The following is an 8,994-nucleotide window of genomic DNA, read 5'->3' as shown; positions in this document are numbered from 1 at the left end:
TTTCAAGATTAAACTAAAAGAATAATACTAAAAGTTTCTCCTTGAAAGAGACTTTCAACCCAATTCAGTCAAATGGAGCCTCAGTATCTACGTGTGCATGTACACTTTAGAGAAAGTGCTCTTAATTTTTTTTATCTTTACAGCACAACTTGGGATGGTGGTAAAGACATGAAGATGTGTCAGCCAGTTAACAAGTCTTTTCTGAACAGATATTGTGTGCCAAGCACTGTTCTAAGGCAGAAAGAAGCCTTTGGATTTTATAATTGCTCTTTAAACAACATGGCACACTCTCCCCTCCCAAACCCTAAACCCCCTTTCTCCACCCGCTGATTAACTACCAAATGTTAGTAGACAGCTGCCTTCCTCTCTCTCATGCCAATTAAGTGACCCGAGAATCCTCTGTAGCCAGGGAACATGGTAATCCTTGCCAGGCTGAAGCCATGGGGGTACAACCAGTCATTCCAATGGCATCTTGACAGTATCTGTATGTTTCATTCATCTTAGTGACTCAATGAGGTTGACTCCATGATGACCTTTTCTGTTGCATGGTGAATGGCTACTTTTAGAGCTAAAAAGCCCAAACCCAAAACAAATCAAAGGTGGGACAGACAAGAGATGTGCCCCCCACCCCCGACCATGACAGATTTTAGCACTCTGAGATGCTAAAAAAGCTAGAACAATCCCACTAATAAGTAACATAGGGAATAAACTGATACCCCCTGCCTTTACAACACCCCCCCCCACACACACATTCACTTTAGCCTCTGATTAAAATACCATGTTGACAAACCACCTATGATTCCATTAGTGATGGGAACTCCAGGGTGGAAATTCTTTTCAGTAGTGCAGATAAGCAACTCATTTATAATTTACAGTCTGAGAGAGTGGCATGGAGACACTGAAAAGGGTCAATAACTTGCCAAAATGCAGAGAGCATGTGTTAGAGGCAGGACCTGAAGCCAGAACTTCCTCACTACAAGGCTTTCTGGTTCTATCCACGACACTATAGGTTGCTAATGGCTTGTGGAAAATCCTAAATCAATTCGACCAGTTTCATCCTATGTGACCATTGTCGGTGATAACATTTTGATAGAGATGACAAGATTTTGTGCATCTAGCAATGCTTCATTTGTGTGCTTTGCATTACTGTTATTTTTAAGCATAATTCCCCATATAAGTAAATTTTTCTGACTGAAGTTTACCCTTCTAAGCATCAACTTTAAAAAAGATCACAATGGAAAGAAATCCTTTTAAATTGTACCTTTTAGAGTGACTTGGTTATCATAAATATCAGTTATTATATTGAACCCTAATACTTTTGTGGCCTGTCGAGGTGGGTAGGGCTCTTTAACCCAAGATACCTTTAGAGCATATGCCTGGTTTTTTTTTTTTGTTTTTTTGCTAGATGTCCTTTATGGAGGTGGCAAGCCAAAAAAAAAATAAAATTATGGGGTCAACTATTTAAAGATTATGGGTGTTAGAAATACAAACAACCTACATGCACACCCACAGGCACATATGTACACACAAGCATATATATAGGTATGTATAGATATATATGTGTATATATATATATGTGTACACACAAGCACATATAGACACACATGTTCCAACTGATGACCTAATTCAATGATCTACTCACCCAATTATGTGTCATAATCTGAAGAAGACATTCCTCATCCCCTTTGAGTATCCTATATGGATCTCTAGGCTGGTCTTTTTTGAGGAATCATGGACATCATTGAGGAAGTCCTAGAATGTTCTATCACTTGGTACAATTGTCATAATGCTGTCCACAAAATGGCACCTAGAGAACCTTCTGATTCATGGGGAATTTCTCTTTGACTTAGACTTGCACAGGATGGCTTCCATGATGGTGGTGAGCACTTCAGTGAAACCCCTCTGTTGTATTTCTAGCCTGATGCTGCTAATGTGCTTAATGTTCTTTATGCAATTGCACTTATCAAGGAATAAGACCTTAATATATGCATAGAGGACATCTAATTAGATGTCTTGCACATAGGAAGTGCTTAATAAATGTTTATTAAATATAACTGAAAAATTTTAAGGCTATATTTTGCTCTCCCAACTGAAATGCTTTCTTGCAATCAAATAAATAGTGGAATTTTATTTTCTCTACATCTCTCAGCAAACCGTGTGACTATGAAGATGTGGTCTGCTATAGAAAATCATCTGTGAAAACCTGTCTGTTCTCATGTTTTCATCAAAGATATTCTCTACATATTCTCATCAGGATTTTATGGAGATGACCAAATAGGCATCTAGGTCATTAACTACTGATAAATCCTTATATCTACCTCAAGGAGGGGAGTTAAAATGATACATGATCTTTTCTATTGCTTTGGAATTTCCTTTCTTTGACATATCTTGAAAGTAATCCCCAAGTTCCTTTAAAATTGTCTGGCCTCCTGCCTGGATTTTCCTTGGATGTGTTTGGCCAGGTCCTCCCACTTTTCCGAAAGTCACCCTTACTTCCTCTTAGAGCTCCTTGAGTTCTAATAATTGCGGTCGAATTTGGTCAATTGTGAGAAAAGAAAATCCAGGACAGTCAACGAGAACTGATCGCTACACAGGCAGATCTGTTTCATTTCATATTTGTTGTCCTTCTAGCTTCATCAAAACATTCTCTGGAAGATCTGGCTTAGTTGGGTCTTTTTAAAAAAACATATATTTTATTTAGTAAAATATTTCCCAATTACATATAAAAATTTTAACAATCATTTTTAATATTTTCAGTTGCAAATTATCTCCTTCCCTCCCCATCTTTAAGAAGATAAGCAATTTGATATCGATTACACATGAGATATCATGCAAGATTTATTTCTATATTAGCCATGTTGCAAAAGAAAACAGATAAAAATAAAACTAGAAAAATAAAGTAAAAATAAGCATGCTTCCATCTACATTCAGATTTCATCAGTTTCCTCTCTGGAGGTGGATAACAATCCTGGCAGCTGTCATAGAAACAGTGAGTGCTTTCCCAGAAAGGCTGTGGGTTCTTCCATCCAAAATAGCAGCTCTCCCAGGGCTTCAGAAGACTCTTTCGTACCACCATCAATTGTATCCATTCTGCCATGGGTCATGAAAGTCCATCTATGCAGGAGAACATGCTGGTACCAGCATCAGTTATCAGTTGCATCTATGCTGCCAGGATGTATGTACGTATGTGTACGTGTGTGTGTGTGTAAGGTGTCATGGAAGCCTATTAGCTATTCTGCTGGGTGAGCTACTCCTCCTCATTCCTCTGCAGAATTGCCAACTACAACCTTTGTTGACCCTGAGCTGAGACCTTAGCCACTAATTTCCTAATCTTCTGTAGCTGGCCATGGGCCATCTCTTAAAACTCCTGGCTCTGGCAGTAGTCTCCCAGGGAGCCTGTTACAAGTAGGCATATATGGCACAGGCAGCCATAGATATATTGAAGGTTTTCTGTTCTATGTGGTGAAACTTGGCATATTCAAAAAACCCTATTTCATCTATGACATTTTTTCATCATGAGTCCTTGGGAATTGTCAGGAATCATTGTCTTGATCAGAGTAGCTAAGTCTTTCACAGTTGATCATCCTTACAATTGCTGTTACTGTGTACAATGTCCTCCTGGTTCTACTCACTTCACTTACATCAGTTCATATAAGTTCTCCCAGGTTTTTCTGATACTATCCGCTCTGTCATTTCTTACAGCACAACAGCTTTCCTTCACAATAATGTACCACAACTTGTTCAGCCATTCCCCAGTTGATGGGCATCCCATCAATTTCCAATTCTTTGCCACCACAAAAAGAACTACTATAAATATTTTTGCACAAATAGGTCCTTTTCCCTCTTCTTTGCTCTGTTTGGGAGAAAAACCTAGCAGCGGCATTTCTGGGTCAAAGGGTATGCACAATTTTCTAACTTTTTGGGTGTGGTTCCAAATTCCATTAGTGTCCCTATTTTTCCATATCCCCTCCAGCATTTGCCATTTTCCTTTTCCTTGTGTTCACCAATCTGAAAGGTGGGAGGTGGTACCTTCTCTAATCAGTGATTTAGAGCATTTTGAATATAACTATTGATAACTTTGATTTCTTCTTCTGAACACTGCCTATTCATATTCTTTGACCATTTATTAACTCATGAATGGCTCTTATTTATATAGTTGAGAAATGAGGTCTTTATCAGAGAAACTTGCCATAATAAATTTCCCCCAATTTCCTGTTTCCTTTTCATTTTGGCTGCATTAGTTTTATGTTAAAGCTTTTCCATTTTAAGTAATCAAAATTATTTTACTTCCCATGATCTTTCCATTTCTTGTTTCATTATTAACAGGTGCATTTTCCCATGTTCTCCTAATTTATTTATTAGATCACCCTTTAAGCCTAAATCATTTGTCCTTTTTTACCTTACCTTGATATACAGTGTGAGATGTTGGTCTCTGCCTGGTTTCAGCTTAAGTGCTTTCCCGTTTTCCCCACAAGGGTGGTGAATGTTGAGTTCTTACCCCAAAAGCTTGTATCTTTAGGTTTCTCGAATGTTAGAGTTCTATGGTCATTTGCTACTATGTTTTATATACCTAATCTACTCTACTGATCCAGCACTTTTTTTCTTAACCAGCACCAGATTGTTTTGATGATTATTGCTTTGTAATATAGTTTGAGATCTGGAAATACCAGACTGACTTCCTTCACATGTTTTTTGATTCCCTTGATATTTTTGACTTCTTGTTCTTCCAGATGAATTTTCTTATTATTTTTTCTAGCTCTATGAAATAATCTTCAGTAGTGTGACTGATATAGCACTGAATAAGTAAATTAACTTAGGTAGAAGTGTTATTTTTAATCATACTTTATTACTGGCCTGCCCATGAGCAGTTAAGTTAGTATTTCTCCAGTTGTTTTGATCTGTCTTTGTGTGAAAAGTGACTTGTGTGTTCATATAATCCCTGAATTTGTCTCATCAGGTAGATGCCCAAGTATTTCATGTTGTCTGCAGTTATTTTAAATGGAGCTTCTTTTTATCTCTTGCGGTTGGGTTTTGTTGGTAGTATATAGAAATGCTGATCATTTATGTGGGTTTAAATCATATTCTGCAACTTTGCCGAAGTTAATTGTTTCAACTAGTTTTTTAGTTGGTTCTCTATGGTTCTTTAAGTATACCGTCATGTCATCTGCAAAGAGTGATAGTTTTGTTTCTTCATTGCCTATTGTAATTCCTTCAATTTCTTTTTCTTGTCTAATTACCATAGGTAGCATTTCTAGCACATATTGAATAATAGTGGCGATAACAGACATCCTTGCTTCACCCCTGACCTTATTGGGAAGGCTTCAAGTATATCGCCATTACAGATAATGCTTGCTCTTGATTTTAGATAAATACTACCTATAATTTTAAGGAAGGCTCCATTGATTCCTATGCTTTCTAGTGTTTTCAGTAGGAATGGGTGTTGTATTTTGTCAAAGGCTTTTTCTTCATCTATTGATATAATCATCTGATTTTTGTTGTTTTTGTTATTAATACGGTCAATTATATTGACAGTTTTCTTAATATTGAATGAGCCCTGTATTCCTGGTATAAAACTCACCTGGTCATAGTATCTGATCTTTGTGATATGTTGCTGTCATCTCCTTGCTAGTAATTTATTTAAAATTTTTGCGTCTATATTCTTTAGGGAAATTAGTCTATACTTTGCTTCCTCTGTTTTTGCTCTTCCTAGTTTAGGTAATAAAACTATATTTGTGTCATAAAAGGAATTTGGTAGGACTCCTTTATTTTTCAAATAGCTTATATAGTATTGGGATTAATTGTTACTTAAATGTTTGGTAGAACTCACTTGTAAACCCATCTTTTCCTTTTTCTTAGGGAGCTTGGTGATGGCTTATTCAATTATTTTTTTCTAAGAGAATGTTATTTAAATATTCCTTTTCCTCTCCTGTTAATTGGGGCAGTCTATATTTTTGTAAATGTTCACCCATTTCACTTAGATTGTCAGTTTTACTAGCATGCAATTGGGTAAAATAACTCCTAATAATTGTTTTAATTTCATCTTCATTGGTGTTGCACATACTCTTCTCGTTTCTGATACTAGTAGTTTTGTTTTCTTTTTTTAAAAATCAAATTAACCAATGATTTATCTATTTTATTGTTCCCCCCAATAAAACCAGCTCCTAGTTTTATTTATTAGTTCAATGTTTTTTTTCCTTTCAATTCTAATAAACTCTCCTTTTATTTTCAGCATTTCCATTTTGGTGTTTAATTGGAGATTTTTAATTGGTTCTTTTTCTAGTTGCATATCCAATTCACTGATTTGCTTTTTCTCCCTTTTATTGATGTATGCCTTTAGAGATATAAAGTTTCCCCTAAGTACTGCTTTGGCTGCATCCTACAAATTTTGGAATGTTGTCTTTAACTTTAATGAAATTATTGTTTCTATCATTTGTTCTTCGGCCCACTCATTCTTTAGGATTAGATTATTTAGTTTCCAATTACTTATTAATCTGCTTCCACAATCCTTTATTAAGAATAAATTTTTATTGAATTATGGTCTGAATAGGATATGTTTAATACTTCTACTTTTCTGTATCTGGTTGTGAGGTTTTTATGCATTAATACATGGTCAATTTTTGTGAAGCTGCCATGTACATCTGGGAAAAAGGTATACGCTTTTCTATTCCTATTCAGTTTTCTCCAGAGGTCTAGTGTATCTAACTTTTCTAAGATTCTATTCACTTCCTTGGCTTCTTACTTATTTATTTTATGGTTGGTTTTAGCTAGCTAGCTCTGAAATGTAAAAAGGTGAGGTCCTCCACTAGTATAGTTTTACTATTTCTTCCTGTAAGTCATTTAACTGTTTCTCTAAATAATTGGATGGTATTCCATTAGGTACATACGTTTAGCATTGATATTCCTTCATTGTCTATGGTTCATTTAGTAAGATGTAGTTTCCCCTCTTATTCCTTTTAATTAGGTGTATTTTTGCTTTTACTTTGTGTCAGAACATGATTGATACCCCTGCCTTTTCTTTTTACTTAAGCCGAAGCACACTAGATTCTGCTCAAGCCCCTTACTTTAATTCTGTGTGCATCAATCTGTTTCAAGTGTGTTTTTTGTAAATAACATTCTTTTAGATTTTGGTTTCTAATCCATTCTGTTATCTGCTTCCATTTTGTGGGAGAGTTCATCACATTCACTTTCACAGTTACTAAATGTGCATTTCCCTCCATCTTATTTTCTTCTGTTTATCCTCCTCTCTTTCTATCTTATCCCTCCATCTAAAGTCTGTTTTGCTTCTGAATATTTCCTTCTTTAATCTGCTCTCCTTTTATCACCCCTTTAAAACAGTTTAACTTTAAGGAGTCCCTTACAATTTCTTTCACATTTACCTTTTTATGTTTCTCTTGAGTCTTGTATTTGAAAGGCAAATTTTCTTTTCAGCTCTATTCTTTTCCTCAGGAATGCTTGAATGTCCTTGATTTCATTAAATATCTATTTTTTCCCTAGAAGGCTCATATTCAGTTTTGCTGGGTAGATGATTCTTGGTTATAATCCCAGCTCCTTGGTCTTCCAGAATATAATTTTTCTTGTGTGACTGTGGCCATGGTATTTGATTTCTTTCTGGCTGCTTGAAGTATTTTCTCTCTGATCTGGGAGTTCTGGAATTTGGCTATAACATTCATGGGAGGTTTCATTTTGGGATCTCTTTTAGGTGATAAATGGTGGATTCTTTCAATTTCTATTTCTAGGATATGACAGTAGTTTTCCTTGATAATTTCTTTAAAATATGATGTTTTGGCTCATTCTTTGATTATGGCTTTCAAGTAGTCCAATAATTCTTAAATTATCTCTCCTTCAACTGTCTTCCAGGTCAGTTGTTTTTCCAATGAGATATTTCATATTTTCCTCTATTTTTTTAATTCTTTGGACTTTGTTTTATTGTTTCTTGATGTCTAATGAAATAATTAGCTTCCACTTGCTCAATTCTAACTTTTAAGGAATCATTTTTTTCAGTGAATTTTTGTACCTCTTTTCCTATTTAGACAATTTTGCTTTTTGGGGAATTATTTTCTTCAGTGAATTTTTATATCTCTTTTTCCATTTAGCTAATTTTTAAGGTGTTATTTTCTTCAGCATTTTTTGTGCTTCTTTTACCAAGATGTTGTCTTTTCATATTTTTTCTTTTGATTTCATTTCTTTACCTATTTTTTCCTCTACCACTCTTACATGATTTTGAAATTTATTTTAGTTCTTTCAGGAATTCTTGCTGGACTTGTGTCCAAATCACATTTTTTTTCCCTTTGAAGCTTTGCTTGTAGCTGTTTTGACTTCATTGTCTTCTTCTGAGTTCCTGTCTTGGTCTTCCCTCTCTCCATAGTAATTTTTTATTTTCAAATTCTTCTGCTGTTGTTTGCTCATTTTTCTTTACGTTAAAGTTGGGCTCATTCCCTATGTGAGGTGGAAGACAGGACACCATTTCAAGCTTCAGGCTATTTTGCACTGCCATTTTCAGAGCTAGATTTGAGAGTTTGGAAGTTTTTGGTGTTTCCAAGGTGGTGTGATCTAGAAAGAGGTGTGGTCACTGCTCTCCTGGTCTATACTCTGATCCTTACTCAGTAAGGGCCTCTGATCCCTTGGGATTGAAATTGATCTTGTCCCTCAAGGCTCCTGCTCCATTGGGACCAGAAGTTATATTGTTTTTTAGGTCTCCTTCTCCCTTGGGACTGGAAGCAATCCTGCTCCAGGGTCTCTGATCCCTTGGGACCAAACCTGACATTGCCCCTCAGAGCATCCACTCCCTCTTGACTGAAAGTGCTCCTCTCCATTCATAAACTGTGACCCAGAAGTGGGTATAGGCAATGGAATTGCCAAATAGCATATGGTTCTGTGTCCAGTACTAGTATGGGGGTCCCCTGTAATCTCTTTCTGACTAGTTGCCAGGTCTCCTTACCGTCTCTAGCTTGAAAGCTGCTGCTAGGTAGCTGTTGGCCCTAACTAGTCCCACCA

The sequence above is a fragment of the Trichosurus vulpecula genome, chromosome X (genome assembly GCF_011100635.1).
Source record: "Trichosurus vulpecula isolate mTriVul1 chromosome X, mTriVul1.pri, whole genome shotgun sequence".
Classification (NCBI taxonomy): Eukaryota; Metazoa; Chordata; class Mammalia; order Diprotodontia; family Phalangeridae; genus Trichosurus; species Trichosurus vulpecula.
This window is presented reverse-complemented; position numbering follows the sequence as displayed.